The 18,667-nt window shown below is 44.2% G+C and overlaps 1 protein-coding gene and 1 pseudogene across 14 annotated transcripts in view; one reads left to right on the top strand and one right to left on the bottom strand.

Moving 5' to 3' along the window:
- Nucleotides 1–18,667, top strand: part of CDC42BPB (CDC42 binding protein kinase beta) — a 127,619-nt gene that overhangs the window by 8,043 nt on the left and 100,909 nt on the right. The window lies entirely within an intron of this gene.
- LOC467563 (large ribosomal subunit protein eL13-like) lies at nucleotides 7,409–8,035 on the bottom strand (annotated as a pseudogene).

Raw genomic sequence — 18,667 nt, 5'->3', positions numbered from 1 at the left:
TCTACTTATCATTTTAGTTAGGATCACATTTAGCTGCCAGTAATGGAGAACAAAGTGACAATGACTTAAATAAAATCAGGTTGATTTCTCTCACGTGAAGTTGACGTGTCAGCAGTCAGTGCTAGTTGGACAGCCTTGCTCCAAGAGGCCTCCGGGGCTGCGGCCTTTTCCCACCCTCAGGCCACCATCTGAGACGGTGGCCATCCCACCCTCCTTCAGCCAAGCAGGCCGGGGGTGGGATGTTACTATAGAAGATCCTTGGGTATTGGTGGGTGCTTAGCAATGCCTGCCTTAAATTTCATATTTCTGTGTAGCATGCTGGTACTGCTAATTTCTGATTTTACCGTTTTAGACATTGCTGACTTCTGCTGTAGAAGAGGCCTTAGAACTGTTCTACATTGTCCCTCCACTGCCTGAAACACATTCACCCCTTGCTCTCTTTTTCTGTGTTCCAAATATGTTTATATAATTTTGTTTAAATTGGTAATTCAGTGTCTGCATTCTTATTGTTAGGTAACTGTCTTCACAGCTAAGCCATGTAAGATACAATTTACTAGGGGAAATAGTTTTGTGTTATTGGAGTGAATTTTCTTTATTTTCTTTTCTTATAATAATCCCATGGAGTAAATTTTTTTTTTTTTTGGAGATGGAGGCTCATTCTGTTGCCCAGGCTGGAGTGCAGTGACATGATCTTGGCTCACTGCAGCCTCCGCCTCCCGGGTTCAAGTGATTCTCCTGCCTCAGTCTCCCGAGTAGCTGGGATTACAGGCACCCACCATCACACCTGGCTAATTTTTTTTTTTTTTTTTTGAGACGGAGTCTTGCTCTGTCGCCCAGGCTGGAGTGCAGTGGCGCGATCTCGGCTCACTGCAGGCTCCGCCTCCTGGGTTCACACCATTCTGTCTGAGCCTCTCGAGTAGCTGGGACTACAGGCGCCCGCCACCACGCCCGGCTAATTTTTTTTTTTTTTTGTATTTTTAGTAGAGACAGGGTTTCACCGTGTTAGCCAGGATGGTCTCGATCTCCTGACCTCGTGATCCACCTGCCTCATCCTCCCAGAGTGCTGGGATTATAGGCGTGAGCTACCGCGCCCAGCCATGCCTGGCTAATTTTTGTGTTTTTAGTACAGATGGGGTTTCACCATGTTGGCCAGGCTGATCTTGAACTCCTGACCTCAAGCAGTCCGCCCGCATTGGCCTCCTAAAGTGCTAGGATTACAGGAGTGAGCCACCGCTCCCGGCCGAATTTTCTTTAGCTTGGTTTTCAATGTACAGTCATGAATTTAGTGCCAGGCTTTTAACTAGAACTCCTCCATTAAACACCTCAAATAATCTTATCACCTTCATCCCTTCCAGGCCTGCCACTTTTCTGTTTCAGCCTGGGCCGGGTGTCCTGCAGGCCTGCTACTGAGCAGTCCTCCTTGGAGTGCTTTTCATTCCTTGCAGGGATTCTTTGTGTCTCTTTCCTCTGTTGAATTCCCCTTTCTGGATTCTGTGTCTTTCATCTTTTGGTGGAGTGAATCTTCTAGTAGCTTCCTGAGAAAGAATTCATCGGAGGTAAATTTTTTGAACCAGGTCTGTCTGAAAATGGTTTTTTTTTTTTTTTTTTTTTTTGGAGACAGAGTCTTGCTCTATTGCCCAGGCTGGAGTGCAGTGGTGCAATCTTGGCTCACTGCAACCTCCGCCTCCCGGTTCAAGCAGTTCTCCTGCCTCAGCCTCCCGAGTAGCTGGGACTACAGGTGCACACCACCACACCCAGCTAATTTTTTGTATTTTAGTAGAGACAGGGTTTCACCATGTTGCCCAGGCTGGTCTCGAACTCCTGAGCTCAGGGAATCTGCCCGCTTCGGCCTCCCCAAGTGTCAGGATTACAGGCATGAGTCACCATGCCTGGCTGAAAATGCCCTTTCTTCCCTCACATTTGAATGGCACTTTGCCTGCGTACAGAATTCTAGGTTGGAAGTCATTGTTCCTCAGAAGTTTGAAAGCATGGAGGCATTGCTGTCTACACTGAGAGTGTTGGTAATGAGAAGTCTGAGACCACGATGGTTTCCAAGTCTCTGTGTGGGACTTTTCTTTTGTAAAATCTCTGGAAGCTTTCAGGGAACTCTTGTTTATCTCTAATGTTCTTTGGTGGGTCTTTTTGATTGGGACGCTTGGGTCCTTCAGCTCTGGGGAACTTTTGTTGATAATACTGTAGTTTTAATGTTTGTTCTAATTTTTTTTTTTTTTTTTTTGAGACAGAGTATTACTCTGTTGCCCTGGCTGGAGTGCAGTGGCGTGATCTGAGCTCACAGGAACCTCCGCCTCCCAGGTTCAAGTGATTCTCCTGCCTCAGCCTCCCAAGTAGCTGGGATTACAGGCGTCCGCCACCAAGCCCAGCTAGTTTTTGTATTTTCAGTAGAGATGGGATTTCACCATGTTGGCCAAGCTGTTCTCGAACTCCTTACCTCGTGATCCACCCGCCTTGGCCTCCCAGAGTGCTTGGGATTATAGGCATGAGCTGCTGCGCCCAGCCAAGAACACTTAAAAATGAAAGATACAGTGTCGGAAACAAAAATTCAATGTAAGGCTGGGCGCGGTGGCTCATGCCTGTAATCCCAGCACTTTGGGAGGCCAAGGCAGGTGGATCAACTCTCAGGAGTTGGAGACCAGCCTGGCCAACATGGCAAAACCCCGTCTGTACTAAAAATACAAAAACTAGCCGGGCATGGTGGCAGGTGCCTGTAATCCCAGCTACTCTGGTGGCTGAGGCAGGAGAATCGCTTGAACCCAGGAGGCAGAGGTTGCAGTGAGCCGAGATCACGCCACTGCACTCCAGCCTGGGCGACAGAGAGAGACTGTCTCCAAAAAAAAGTGTTGTTGTTCTCAGTAGTCCTTTTTATAACATCCTCTTTCTGTTTCATGAAGGCAGTGCGTTTTAGACACATTTCTTTGTTTAATGTTTTGTTGATTCCTGCACACGTTTGTTACGTAGATGTTTCTTTCCCTTTGCCTCCTACCTTGTCTGTTTCCTGTGCGTTTTCACCTGTTTTCTACTTTGGTCATTCTCTTTGTTAGAGGCTTCTCGCCGAAACTCTGGTGATTACTGGCTGTCTTTCCATGGTTATGAATGGGACGATTGGAAACTCCCTGTATGCATGGGGCCGACTTTTAAGTGTTGAGTCTCACCATGAGGAAATAGAGCATGGACCCTGCCAATTTGAGGGCCACTGCCAGAAGTTAGTGATAGAATTCTTTATTTTGGGGCTGTAAGTCTCCCTAGAGAGGAGTTTCCAGTCTCCTGCTTGGGGTTTAGGGGTTGGGGGGCATAGCTGTCAGTTTCTGGGAAGGTGGCTGAGGTGGAGGAGGGCTGGTGGGGGAGGATCTGACTGTTTCTCCCACAGACTTGAAGCGGATGCTCTTTTGTGCCCATTACCCTCAGGCCTTCAGAGATCTGAGCGCCTCTTCTCATTCCCCAGCCTCGTTGCCCCTGCTGCGCAGTTAAGTTCTGGTTTTCTGGCTTTGCTGAGTTAGATACCACTCGTCCATTTGCTTTTTCCCACTCTGCAAAATCGTGTTGACATTTTTAGTCTGCTGTCATCCCTTGTCGTACACTTAGCAAATATTTTTTAAGGACTTAAGATGTGCTAGGCACTGCAGCAGTGAAGAAAACAAAATTCCTGTTCTGGAGCTCACGTTGTCCTTGAGGCTCGTGGCAGTGTGATTATGCGCCGCCGTGGTTTCCAGGTGTGCGAGACGCCCCAGCTCTCATCTCTGCACGAAGTCAGAGTGTAGTTCCTCTTTGTTTTGATTTGGATATGTTGCTGTTTCTATTCTTACACTTACTTACTTGAAAGAGTCCCCCATGAGTAGAAGGAGGAAATGGGACGACAGGAGAGCAGGTTTTTCTTTTTTCTCTCGTGGCTGTACAAGCATTGGAGGAGAGGAGAAGGGGGTTATGAGAATGTGAAGAAGCAGGGAGTACCTGAAGGAAGTGTTGAAAGTGGAAATACGGTGGCTGGACAGCGCCTGCTGCTCGGGGCTGGGAGGGTGCAGGGGTCCCTGTGGAGACCATGTGATGTGGGGCTGTTCACAGCTGGGCTTTTGTGACGCAGGAGTTGCCTATAGAAACTTCATCTTTCTGGAAATGTCATAGAGCTGTGTTTAACCTCCAGAGCTTTTGGTATGTAGGAAATCACCCATTGAAAATAAACCAGAGCAGAATAAGAAATATTCTTGCCCCTCTTCATTCTCTAAAAACATAAATAACGTAGCGAGGTGCAAAGGTGACTAGAACTCCCTTGCCACAGCACCCAAAACAGCACTTCAGGGTCCTTGCTGTGTTGTACTTCACCCTTGTTAGTGCGAAATCATTGAATTAAAATAATTCAATCTATCACTTTGTTTAAAAAACTGGTGAGCCGAATTTATTTTTCACTATTTATTTATTTATTTATTTATTTATTTTAGAGACAGAGTCTCCCTATGTTGGCCAGGCTGGTCTTGAACTCCAGAGCTCAAGGGATCCTCTTGCCTCGGCCTCCCAAAGTGCTGGGATTACAGGTGTGAGCCACCACACCTGACCCATCTTATACTTTAATTTGAAATACCATTTCTACTGATGCTTTACTATTGAGAAAGATGTTGATTTTATCAGTGGTTATGCAGCAATCCTTAAAGGTTAATTTTGGAGGCCGGGCACGGTGGCTCACGCCTGCAATCCCAGCACTTTGGGAGGCCGAGGTGGGAAGATTGCTGGAGCCCAGGAGTTCAAGACCAGCTTCAGCAACATAGTGAGACCCCCGTCTCTGCAAAATTAAATTTAAAAAATTAGGGCCAGGCGTGGTGGCTCACGCCTGTAATCCCAGCACTTTGGGAGGCTGAGGCTGGCGGATCATGAGGTCAGGAGATCGAGACCATCCTGGCCAACATGGTGAAACCCCATCTCTACTAAAAACACAAAAAGTTAGCCGGGCATGGTGGCGGGCGCCTGTAGTCCCAGCTACTCAAGAGGCTGAGGCGGGAGAATTGCCTGAACCCGGGAGGTGGAGGTTGCAGTGAGCCGAGATTGCACCAGTGCACTCGAGCCTGGGTGACAGAGCGAGACTCTGTCTCAAAAAAAAAAAAAAAAAAAAAGTGCCGGCTGTGTTGGTGTGCACCTGTAGTTCAGCTACTTGGGAGGATTGGTTGAACCCAGGAGGTTGAATCTGCAGTGAGCTATGATTGCACCACTGCACTCCAGCATGGGCGACAGAGTGAGACTCTGTCTCCAAAAAGTAATAATAATAATTTTGCAGCTCTGTCTTAAATGGATGTTTGTTTTCTAACCCGAAGTATTTGAAACCAAATTGTTGAAAAGTCTTTGTTTATTAATAGAGCAGCTTTCTGATGTACCTTTAAAATGAAACTGGATTCAAATATGTGGGAAATACTGTCTGACTAGCAGCGAATTGAGAAGTTACTGGAAATGCTCTATTTCCAGTTTTACCAGTTAATTAAGGTGTCAGGGATGGCATTGATATTATACTGTGTCATAACAAGAAATATTTCTCAAAACATCAGACATTGACATGGTTTTATGTAACCAAAATGATAAGCCTGGATATATTTCCTTCTACAAATATTTAATTATTTTTTTAAAAAGCAAGATTTGTGTTTATGAAGTTTTGATAATCTTTGTGACATAATATGTTAGGAGGAGTTTTAAACAGAAACCAGCTGTCAGCAATATAGAGAAATTTAAGTTGAATTATACTGCTAGTAGTTTATTTCAGTGAAGAAGAAAGGCTTCTCTGCCATTTACAATTACCAGATAATTTTTTTCCTTTTTTTTTTTGTAACAGCTTTATCGAGATTCAAGTCATGCATGATTTACCTGTTTAAAGCATACAGTTCAGTGTTGGTGTGTTTTAGTATATTCGTCGAGTCGTGCAACCATCTTCGCCATCACCGCCAAAGGAACCCTGTAACCTTTAGCTATTATCCCCAACTCTACCCCCACCCCAGCCCTGAGCAACCACAAATCTCCTTTCATTATATATCTGCCTGTTCTGGGTATTTTCTGTAAGTGGCGTCATATAATATGGGTCTTTCATGACTGACATCATGTTGTCAAGGTTCATCCCATGTTGTAGCGTATATAGTGCATTATCCCTTTTTATGGCCAAATAGTACTCCGTTGTGTGGACAGCTCTCATTTTGTTTATCCATTCATCAGTTGATGGACATCTGTTTACCTTTTGTTTGTTTATTTGGTGTTTTTGTTTGTTTTCAGATGGAGTCTTGCTCTCTCTCTCAAGCTGGAGTGCAGTGCCGTGATCTTGGCTCATTGCAACCTCCATCTCTTGGGTTCAAGCGATTCTCCTGCCTCAGCCTCCCAAATAGCTGGGATTACGCCTGACTAATTCTTGTATTTTTAGTAGAGGTGGCTTTTGGCCGCCTGGTTGGCCAGGCTGGTCTCAAACCCCTGACCTCAGGTGATCCACCTGCCTGGGCCTCCCAAAGTACCTTTTGTTTATTTTTAATACCTATTCTCTGAACATTAATGTACAAGTTTTTGTGGGATATGTTTTCATGTCCCTCGAGTGTATACCTCAGAGTGGAATTGCTGGGTCATGTGAAGGCTCTGTGTTGAGCATCCTGAGGAACTGCCAGGTTGTTTTCTACAGTGGTCTACATTCCCACCAGCAGCCCACAAGGGTTCCAGTTTCTCCGCATCCTTGCCAGCACTTGTTGTCTTCTGTCCTAGTGGGTGTGAAGTCGTTTCTCATTGTGGTTTTGATTTGCTTTTCCCTAATAGCGAATGTTGTTGAACATCTTTTCATGTGTTAATTAGACATTTGTATATCTTCTTCGGATAAATGTCTATTCAAGTTCTTTACTCATTTAAAAAATCGGGTTGTCTTGGCCGGGCATAGTGGCTCACGCCTGTAATCCTAGCACTTTGGGAGGCCGAGGCGGGCAGATCACGAGGTCAGGAGATGGAGACCATCCTGGCTAACACGGTGAAACCCCATCTCTACTAAAAATACAAAAAATTATCCAGGCATGGTGGCGGGCGCCTGTAGTCCCAGCTACTCGGGAGGCTGAGGCAGGAGAATGGCGTGCACCCGGGAGGCGGAGCCTTGCAGTGAGCTGAGATCACGCCACTGAACTCCAGCCTGGGTGACAGAGTGAGACTCCGTCTCAAAAAAAAAAAAAAAAAAAAATTGGGTTGTGTTTTTGTTGAATTTTAAGAGTTCTCTGTATATTCTAGATACAAGCCCCATATTGGACATACGATTTGCACATATTTTCTCCCATTTTGTGGGTTGTCATTTCACTATCTTGATGGTATCCTTTGAAGCACAGGTGTTCTTAATTTTGATGAAGTCTAATTTAACTTATTTTTTTTAAACTGCTGATTTATTACAAGTCCCAAGAGGGCTTTATTTTTTGTCTTCAACATCCTGTTCTTCAGCTTCCTTGTCTCTTTGCCGGTATGCCAAAGAGCCGGGCGTCGGCATGGACCATGTGGAGACTAGCGAAGGCTTTGAAATTCTTCTCCTCGGTGATGACTTGGGCTTTCTCCTTCTTACAGACGTTTGGGATGGGCATGACCGGTCCTGTCAGCTGGGTGGCCAGTTTCAGTTCTTCAGCAGAACTGTCTCCCTTCCTGGTGGCCGAGGGCTTCCTGGGGTAGAGGGTGAGGTTGGAGTGGTGCTCCTTCAGCTGCCACACCTTGGCCTGCAGGGACTCGGTGGACTCGTACCGCCTCCTTGGATCCACAGAGATGCTAATGGTCTGGGCCACCTTCTTGTGAATGCCGGCCACCCTGAGCTCCTCCAAGCTGCAGCCGCGGCCGGTGCGCACCTTGGTGTGATTTCGCACTGTGCGGCACCACACGATGGGCCGGATGGGTCCCAACGCGGTGTGCAGGGCAATGTGGGGCACTTTAGCTTGCCCGGCCTTGCATCTGCGGATCTTCCGGGCCGGCTGGTTGAACCATGTGGCCACGAGCCAGCTGCCAGTCCTTGTGGAAGTGGGGCTTCCATGCCATTCTGGCTGGGCGCCATGGCTGCCTAGAGCCCCTTCTGTGCAGGAAAACAAATTTAAATATTTTTTGTTGTTGTTGTTTTTGCTGTCATATCTAACAATCCATTGGCAGCGCAAGGTCACAAAGTTTCATACCTGTGTTTTCTTTTATACATGTGTTTTCTTCTAAGAGTTTTTTAGTTTTAGCATTTACGTTTAGTTCTTTGGTCAATTTTGAATTAATTTTTGCTATGATACGAGGTAGAGGGGTTACATTCATTCTTTTGCATGCAGATAACCAGTTTGTTCCAACAATGTTTGTCGAACAGACTATATTCTTTCTCCCGTTGAATGGTCTTAGAATCCTTGTCAGAATCAGTTGACCATAAATGTATGAGTTTCTTTCTGGCCTCTCGGTTGTATTCCATTAATATATGTGTCTCTTCTTATGCCAGTACCACACTGTCTTGGTTACTGTTGCTTTGTAGTAAGTTTTCAAATTAGGAAGTATGAGTCCTCCAACTTTGTTGTTTTTCAAGATTGTTTTGACAATTCTTTCTAAGTTCTTTGAGTTTCCATATGCATTTTAGGAACAGCTTGTCAGTTTCTAATAGTAAGCCAGCTGGGATTCTTACAAGGATTTCATTGAATCTGTAGGTCAATTTGGGGAGTATTGCCATCTTAACAGTATTAAAGTCTCTTGTCCCACGATCATAAGATGCCTTTCCACTTATTTAGAACTTTTAAAATTCAAATAAAGGATGGCTATGGTGGCTCACGCCTGTAATCCCAACACTTTGGGAGGCTGAGGTGGGCGGATCACCTGAGGTTAGGAGTTCAAGACCAGCCTGGCCAACATGGTGAAACCCTGTCTCTACAAAAATACAAAAATTAGCTGGGTGTGTTGGCAGCCGCCTGTAATCCCACCTACTCGGGAGGCTGAGGTGAAAGAATCGCCTGAACCCGGGAGGCAGAGGTTGCAGTGAGTCGAGATCACGCCACTGCACCCCAGCCTGGGCTTCAGAGTGAGACTCCATCTCAAATAAATAAATAAATTTAAATTTAATTTTAAAAAAGTTTCAGTTTTCAGAGTGAGAGTTGTTTAGTTTTCTTTTTAATTGGGGTAAAAATACATAAAGTTTGCTGCTTTAACTTTTTTTTTTTTTTTTTTTTTTTTTTTGAGACGGAGTCTTGGTCTGTCGTCCAGGCTAGAGTGCAGTGGCACAATCTTGGCTCACTGCAACCTCTGCCTCCTGGGTCCAAGCGATACTCCTGCCTCAGCCTCCCGAGTAGCTGGGATTGCAGGCACCCGCCACGACGCCTGGCTAATGTTTGTATTTTTAGTACAGACAGGGTTTTGCCATGTTGGCCAGGCTGGTCTCGAACGCTTGACCTCAGGCGATCCACCCACCTTGGCCTCCCAAGGTGTTGGGATTACAGGCGTGAGCCACTGCGCCTGGCCACTTTATCTATTTTTAAGTGTTCAATTCAGTGGCATTAATTACATTCACAGTGCAGGGGTAAGAGTTGCACTTACTTTCTTAAATTTATTCCTGAGGTAAATTGATTTTTATATATTGATCTTTTATCCTGCAAAATTGCTGAACTTTTTAATTAGTTTTAATAGTTTTTTTAGTGAATTCATTAGAATTTTTACATAAAAAATCATATAAATTTTATATATAAAATTATCTCTGTGAGTACAGATAGTTTTGCTTCTTCCTTTTTAACTTGGATACCTTTAATTTCTTTTTGTTGTCTACTTGCCCTGCCTAGAACCTTCAGTACAGTGTAGGGTAGAAACAGCACTAGGGACATTCTTGTCTTTCTTCTGATCTTAGGGAGAAAGCATGTAGCCTTCACCATTAAGTGTGGCATTAGCTGCGGGTTTTCATAAATGCCCCTTTTCAGGTTGAGGAAGTTTCCTTCTATTTCTAGTTTGTTAAGTTTTTGATGTGAAAGGGTGTTGGATTTTGTCGTGATTTTTCTGCATCCATTGAGATAGTTGTGTGGCTCGTTTTCTTCTGTTGATATGGTGTATTGCATTAATTGGTTTTTGTTTGTTGAACCAACCTCACATTCCTGGGATGAATCCCACTTGATCATGGTATATAATTCTTTCTCTGTGTTTGTGAATTTAGTTTGCTAGTATTGCATTTTGTTAAAGATTTTGGCATCTATTCATAAAGGAAATTGATTCTAGTTTTCTTTCCTTGTATGTCTTTTTTTTTTTTTTTTTTTTTGGTTTGATATCAAGGTAATACTGGCCTCATAGAATGATTTAGGAAGTGTTCTCCTTTTTCTGGAAGAGTGTGAAGAATTGGTAATAACTCTTATTTAAATGTTTGGTAGATGCACCTGTGAAGCTGTCCAGGCCTGGATAGCTTTCTTGGTATTTTTTTGATTACTAGTTCAATCTTTGTGCCTGTTGTAGATCTATTAACATTTTCTCTTTCTTCAAGAGTCAATTTTGGTAGTTTGTGTCTTTTTATAAATTCGTCCATTTCACCTAGATTATCTAATTTATTGGCATACGGTTGTTCATAGTTTTTCTTAATAATCTTCTTTACTTCTGTTAATGTCAGTAGTGTCCCTTCTTTTATTTCCATCCTAGCAATTTGAGTTGCTGCTGTTTTTTTTCTTGGTCAATCTCAAAAAATGGTTAAAATTGTACATTTTATGTTACGTATATTTTACCATAATAAAAGGTAATTGTAGCCTGTAATCCCAGTACTTTGGGAGGCTGAGGTGGGCGAATCACTTGAGTCCAGGAGTTCGAGACCAGCTTGGGCAACATAATGAGACCCCCCCCCCCGTCTCTACAAAAAATAGAAAAATTAGCTGGGCATGGTGGTGCTCACCTGTAGTCTCAGCTACTCGGGAGGCTGAGGTGGGAGGATTGCTTGAACCCAGGAGGTGGAGTTTGCAGTAAGCCGAGCTCATGCTGCTGCACTCCAGCCTGGGAACAGAGTGATACTGTGTCTCAAAAAATAAAAAGTAATTGTAAGTAAGAGTGAGATCCATCCACGTGATTGGGTATAGCTGCAGCTTAGTTCCTTGTGGTTATTGTGTAGTGTCCACCGTATTCACAACCCTCTCTTTGTCCACTCCTGATGGACATCTGGGTTGCCCGCTTTGGGGCTATTAAGGAGTGCTGTGACCAGAAGTTGTTTTGGTGTGTTTTTTTTTTTTTTTTTGAGACAGAGTCTCGCTCGCTGTGTTGTCCAGGCTGGAGTGCAGTGGTGTGATCTCGGCTCACTGCAAGCTCCGCCTCCTCCCAGGTTCATGCTATTCTCCTGCCTCAGCCTCCCGAGTAGCTGGGACTACAGGCACGTGCCACCATGCCCAGCTAATTTTTGTATTTTTAGTAGAGACGGGGTTTCGCCATGTTGACCAGGATGGTCTTGATCTCTCGACCTCGTGATCCACCCACCTCGGCCTCCCAAAGTGCTGGGATTACAGGCATGAGCCACCGCACCCAGCCAGTTTTTAAAATTCTTTTTTTTTTTTGAGACGGAGTCTTGCTCTGTTGCCCAGGCTGGAGGGCAGTGGCGTGATCTCGGCTCACTGCAAGCTCCGTCTCCCGGGTTCACACCATTCTCCTGCCTCAGCCTCCCAGGTAGCTGGGACTACAGGCGCCCGCCACCACGCCCGGCTAATTTTTTGCATTTTTAGTAGAGACGCGTTTCACTGTGTTAGCCAGGATGGTCTCGATCTCCTGACCTCGTGATCCACCTGCCTCGGCCTCCCAAAGTGCTGGGATTACAGGTGTGAGCCACCACGCCCGGCCTAAAATTCTTTAAAAACTCCTCTCCAGATATCTCTTGAGCCACCTCCCTTAGCTTTGGGCTTTACAAAGCCCTTAGCTTTGGGCCCGTCCTTGGAGGGCAGTTGTAGGTCAGCTGAGCTGCGGTTTTCTGTGATTTGGGATTGCCCCTCATACCATGTATTGAAAGTATCAGAATACCAATCACAAAAGGTACATTTGGCAAGTACTATTTTTATTTTAATTTTTTTTTAATTATGAAAATAAGCCTAAGCGACATAGCAAGACCCCGATTCTACAAATTATACAAAAATTAGCTGGGCATGGTGGTGCACACCTGTAATCCCGGCTGCTCGGGAGGCTGAGATGGGAGGATTGCTTGAGCCTGGGGAGGTTGAAGCTGCAGTCAGCTATGATTGTGCCACTGTACTCCAGCCTGGGTGACACAGTGAGACGCTGTCAAAAAGAAAAAGAAAAACGTGCTCATGATAAAATAAATTCAAGCAGTACAAGAAGTAGGTATGCCACGAAAAGTGAAAGTCTCCTTCCCCCAAGTTTATTATAATTGTCTTTCTTGCTTTTTTATTTTAAAGCATGTTCTAGTCTTTTTCCATTAAAATTGAATGTTAATTTGAAAGATTGTTTTGTACATTAAAAGCTGATTTTGATTAGTCTAAAAGTCTGAGATGGCCAGACGTGGTGGCTCACGCCTATAAGAGGTGAGCAGATATACCTGAGTCCAGCCTGGGCAGCATAGCGAAACCCTGTCTCTACAAAAAAAACCACAAAAATTAGCTGGACGTGGTGGTGTGGGCCTGTGTCCTAGCTACTCAGGAGGCTGAGGCAGGAGAATTGCTTGAGCCTGGGAGGTCGAGGCTGCAGTGAACCATGATTGTGCCACTGTACTGCAGCCTGGGCGACAGAGCCAGACATTATCTCAGTAAATAAATAAAATAAAAAGTCACGACTTTTAATGAGAAATTAATGTTGAAATATGGTTATTGCATGTATCAGAACTGTGATTTTAGTTTGGCTATTTTTTATTGTCTGTATTGATATACATGCTATAGAATCATATGTGCATTCCCAGAATAAAACATGCTTAGCTGTGGCATTTTATTCTCTTAACTGCACAGTTGAGCCTATTGTATTCATTTTTTTTATTATTTTTTTAAATCTGTATTTCCAAATGAGGAGTAGTCTGTAGATAGTCTGTGGTTTTAACTTTTGTATGTTATCTTTGGAATATTTTGGCATCAGAATTACTGTAGTTTTAGGAAAAATTAAGAAGCTTTCAGTCTTGTGTTTAAGAATATTTTAGGCTGGGCGCGGTGGCTCACACCTATAATCCCAGCACTTTGGGAGGCCGAGGCAGGTGGATCACGAGGTCAGATCATCGAGACCATCCTGGCTAACATGGTGAAACCCCGTCTCTACTAAAAATACAAAAAAAAATTAGCTGGGCGTGGTGGCAGGTGCCTGTAGTCCCAGCTACTCGGGAGGCTGAGACAGGAGAATGGCGTGAACCCAGGAGGCGGAGCTTGCAGTGAGCTGAGATCGCGCCACTGCAGTCCAGCCTGGGCGACAGAGCGAGACTCCCACTCAAAAAAAAAAAAAAAAAAGAATATTTTATTTTATTTTTATTTTTTGAGACAGAAGTACAGTGGCATGATCATGGCTCACTGCAGCCTTGACCTCCTGGGCTCAGGTGATCCTTCCACCTCAGCATCCCCAGTAGCTGGTACTACAGGTGCGTGCCACCACACTTGGCTAATTTTTGTATTTTTGTACAGATGAGGTTTCGCCATGTTGCCCAGGTTGGTTTCGAACTCCTGAGCTAAAGCGATCCTCCTGCCTTGGCCTTCCAAAGTGCTGGTGTATTACAGGTGTGAGCCACTGTGCCCGGCCTTATTTTTTTTTATTTTTTATTTTTTTGAGACAGAGTCTTGCTCTGTCACCCAGGCTGGAATGCAGTGGCGTGATCTCCGCTCACTGCAAGCTCCGCCTCCCGGGTTCATGCCATTCTCCTGCCTCAGCCTCCTGAGCAGCTGGGACTACAGGCGCCCGCCACCACATCCAGCTAATTTTTTGTATTTTTAGAAGAGATGGGGTTTCACCATGTTAGCCAGGATGGTCTCGATCTCCTGACCTCGTGATCCGCCCACCTTGGCCTCCCAAAGTGCTGGGATTACCGGCATGAGCCACCGCGCCTGGCTGCCTGGCCTTGTTTTTAGTATTTTGTAGAGTTGAAGTCTTACTATGTTGCCCAGGCTGGTCTCCAATTCCTGGGCTTAAGTGATCCTCCTGCCTGGCAGGCCTCCCAAAGTGCTGGAATTATAAGTGTAAACCACCACACCTGACCCCTGAAAAATATTTTAGAGAGTGAAATTTTAAAGTATGCATTTATAAAACCACTTGAGCTGGGTGCGGTGGCTCACACCTGTAATCCCAGCATTTTGGGAGGCCGAGGCAGGCGGATCACCTGAGATTAGGAGTTCGAGACCAGCCTGACCGACAAGGAGAAACCCCGTCTCTACTAAAAATACAAAATTAGCCGGGCATGGTGGCGCATGCCTGTAATCCCTGCTACTTGGGAGGCTAAGGCAGGAGAATTGCTGGAACCTGGGTGGCGGAAGTTGTGGTGAGCTGGGGTTGTGCCACTTGCACTCCAGCCTGGGCAACAAAAGCGAAACTCCGTCTCAAAAAAAAAAAAAAAGTATAGAATTAATTGCTAGTTGCCCCTATTGAATGGTGGTATTTTTGAATACTGCTAGATCCTCAGTTGATCAGATTTTATAGTTTTTCTCCAATAGCATTTTAATAATAATTGGTTTGTAATATAAATAAAACTTTGTTTAATATTAAGGAAAGAAACTTTAAAAATCCAGGCTATTCTGAATTAGTATCCATTTCATAGTCCCCTCTACATCCCTTTTCTTTTTTTTTTTTTTTTTTTTGGAGATGGAGTCTCACTCTGTCGCCCAGGCTGGAATGCAGTGGCACGATCTTAGCTCACTGCAACCTCCGCCTCCCGGGTTCAGGGGATTCTTTTGCCTCAGCCTCCCAAGTAGCTGGGATTATAGATGTGTATCATCACGCCTGGCTAATTTTGTATTTTCAGTAGAGATGGGGTTTCCCCATGTTGGCCAGGTTGGTCTCGAACTCCCAACCTCAGGTGATGTGAGCCACCTGCCTCAGCCTCCCAAAGTGTTGGGATTGCAGGCATGAGCCACCACACCCAGCCTCTACCTCCCTTTTCTTAAGTTTATTTTTTTCCCGGCTATGGTAATTCCTGTTGATTGTATTGCAAGTTTAATGATGCTTAAAATACTGCATTTATAATTTGAGAGAAATATTCTCAGTAAAATGAACTTTAAATGTTTTCATTTTTACTGTTTTTTAAATGTGTATTTTTAAAATGAGATAAGGTCTCACTAGTTGAGCCCAGGTTTGTCTCAAACTCCTGGCCTCAAGTGATCCTCTCACCTTGGCCTCCCAAAACGCTGGGAATAGGCATGAGCCATCACGCCTGGCCTTAAATGTTTTTAAAAATAAAGTTTGGTATGGAGAATTTTAAATGTTTCTTGTTTGTCCTAAAGCGTTCTCCAGTACCACATTGGAAAGGAAGACTTAGATAAACATTTTAACAGTAAGAGAGTCGCCATCTTAGACTTTTTGAAAGTCCAGTCAGTCCAAAGGGCCTGTATCAATCAGATGCAGGAGATGGAGACAGATATGTTACGCTGAATACTGAAGCTGTTTGCCATGGCAGCTTTGTAGAATCCGTACAGAAGTTTTATCAGCTCATAAAACTGCTTTATGACCCAGAAGGAATGCCAGCAATAAAACAAACGTACTCATGGCAAATACACCAGGCGTGGGGCTGATTTTCCTGCCGCAATGCACTTCCAGTGAGGAAACTGCTGTGTGGTTTGGGGCAGGAGCTTGTAGTGATTTGGATTCAATCTTCCTGTTTTGAGTATTTGTAAAAGGAAACTAATTTTTCAAAAACTTCTAGCTGGTATCCCATGTCACTCAGCCATCCTCTATTTAAATATTATTGAAAATAGTGATGAGCTCATGTATGAAAATGTCATTCTTCCTTTTTTGGAGTCTCTTGAGTTTTTTATATGGTGGTATTTGTGTAATGAGTATTAATAAAAGTGATAGTAATTGGTAATATTTCCTATTCAAATTTCAAAGTTTAAAATTTCAAATAGGAAATTTCAAATACCTTTAGAAGTAGAGCAGCTGGGTGTGGTGGCTTACACCTGTAATCCCAGCACTTTGGGAGGCCGAGGTGGGTGGATCATGAGGTCGGGAGATAGAGACCATCCTGGCTAACACAGTGAAACCCCGTCTCTACTAAAAATACAAAAAAATTAGCTGGGCGTGGTGGCGGGCGCCTGTAGTCCCAGCTACTTGGGAGGCTGAGGCAGGAGAATGGCGTGAACCCAGAAGGCGGGGCTTGCAGTGAGCAGAGATGGCGCCACTGCACTCCAGCCTGGGTGACAGAGCGAGACTCTGTCTCAAAACAAACAAAAAAACAAAAAACAAAAAGAGGTAGAGCATATAGAATAATGAACCACCAGTTTCAACAGTTATCAACTCACAGTCAGTTGTATTTCACTTTTATTCCCTTTCCCCAAAAAGGATTATTTTAGGAAAATCCCAGAAATCTGTCATCTCATTTGTAAATATTTCAGTGTGTGTCTCAAGAAGATGAGGGTTTTCTTTAAAAACATAGCCATAATAATATGACATTAAAAAATAACAGTAATTTCTCAATATCATAAAATAGTCATTGTTTAAATTTCCTTTTTTTTTAAAAAAAAAAAAGTGGATTTGTGGCCGGGCACGGTGGATTATGCCTGTAATCCTCGCACTTTGGGAGGCTGAGGCAGGTGGATCATCAGGAGTTCGAGACCAGCCTGGGTAACATGATGAAACTACTAAAATATAAAAATTAGCCAGGCGTGGTGCTGCATGCCTGTAATCCCAGCTACTCAGGAGGCTAGGGCAGGAGAATTGCTTGAACCCGGGAGGCAGAGGTCGCAATGAGCCTAGATCACACCACTGCACTCCAGACTGAGCAACAGAGCGAGACTCTGTCTCAAAAAAAAAAAAAAAAAAAGTGGATTTGTTTTATAGGCATTTGGATTGTACACCTCCTTAATCTCTTTTAATCTGTAAGCTCTTTCTCTCTCCTTTTTTTTTTTTTTTTTTGTTTGCAGTTTATTTGTGGAAGAATTGGCATTTGTCCTGTCCTGTTCAAAAGTTTTAACTGGTTTCTAGTGTTTTCCTAGCTGGACAAATTTGGGATTTGACAGATCATTCCTATACTATTGGCCCAGTATATTTTGTGGGAAATAAACTATTTGGGGGTTCAATCGATGTAAAAAAAATAGGCATTTCTGGTTTCATTTCAGATGTTGCAGTGGTAAAGTATATTCCAGTCAGGAGCTGGTAAGGCCTGAGGCCCAAGTGTGCACCCACGCGGGGTTGCAGAGAGGCCGAGAAGTGCGTTATTACCTCCCTTCTCCTTGGTCCTCGTGGGTGGGCATGAGAGGTTGGATCTGTCACTCTGAGACAGCAGAGGGAGACAAGGAGAAGTGAATGAAATACGTGTTGCTTCTCCAGGCCTTCATATCAGAAACACCTGCCGCTGCCCTGAGGACACAAGGCTGGCCGCCGGCTGGTGCTCTTGGCTCCCTCTGCTGCTTGCTGGGTGAGGATGCCCTGGGCTTGTGGCATTTTTCTTAAAAAAAAAAAATAATAATAATAATAATAGAAGGGAGGTCTTATAGTAGTTGTTCACTGGAGACACTTTGGAGTTGACGATTAGTGAGGACTCAACTTTTTAAAATGTGATCTTAAGCTTTTTGATTTTTTAATTGAAGTTCAGAAAAATTAGTTGATACTTGTCCACCCATGTGAGTGATGCTGTAGTCTCTGGTACATCAGCTTTTTAATTGGTTTCTGGAATCCAGCCCTTAGAAGCCAGACGGGTTGGACATTCTACCTGCAAATCAGGCTGCACAGAGGCTGGGCCTTGGTGCTGTTAGGAGCCCCAGGCCCTTCCTGCTGAGAGCACTGGGGAAAGGCCTGTGTGTGGGTGCCTGTAGAGAAATACCAGGCTCATCCGAAATTGGAAATCGCCAGACGTTCTGGAAAAGTACAATTTTCATAATCAAATAAACCCTGGTAGTATAAATCTTGTATTTTTACTGCAGCGTTTGTTTAAGGAGAAGCATTTTTGACAGCTCTTGTAGCTTGTGAAAGGAAATGCAGACTGCACAAAGCTAGATGTCCTTTTGCAAAATGTTAAACATTTGCTGACCTTGCCGTAAAGTTTTATTGATTATTTGGAAAGCTCTTTCATTTGTTGATTTTAGTGTCTCATCTCTAGGCATCTGGTGAAAAGGGTAGTTTTCCTGGCTTACCAATTACTTTCATGAAATCAGAGGAACATTTTCAAGTCTTCTGTGAAAACATCCTTCCTTCCTGTTTATTACTGCGTTTACGTGGGGATGGTGAGCCAAAGATGACGATACAGGAGCACACTGGCCATCTTTCTCTGCTTGGTGTCTGGGTCATGTACTTTTTTTATTTCATTTCCTTCATGCCGGCGTTTTTATAATACTGAAAAATATCAGCATAAAATATTTTTTTTAATTAAAAAAAGTAACTCAGAAATGCTTAGGTTCAGTTGGATATGTGACATATTGGAGGTGGGTAGTCTGGCAGCCAATCTGAACACTTTTGTGTGTGTGTAGAGACAGGGTGCCACTGTGTCACCCAGGCTGGAGTGCAATGGCTCAGTCTTGCCTCACTGCAATTCCCACCTCCTGGGCTCAAGCCATCCTCCCGTCTCAGCCTCTCGAGTAGCTGGGACTGTAGGTTCATG

Source organism: Pan troglodytes, chromosome 15 (assembly GCF_028858775.2).
Source record: "Pan troglodytes isolate AG18354 chromosome 15, NHGRI_mPanTro3-v2.0_pri, whole genome shotgun sequence".
Taxonomy (NCBI): Eukaryota; Metazoa; Chordata; class Mammalia; order Primates; family Hominidae; genus Pan; species Pan troglodytes.
Note: the sequence above shows the minus strand (reverse complement) of the source record. Positions and strands in the feature narration are given on the sequence as shown.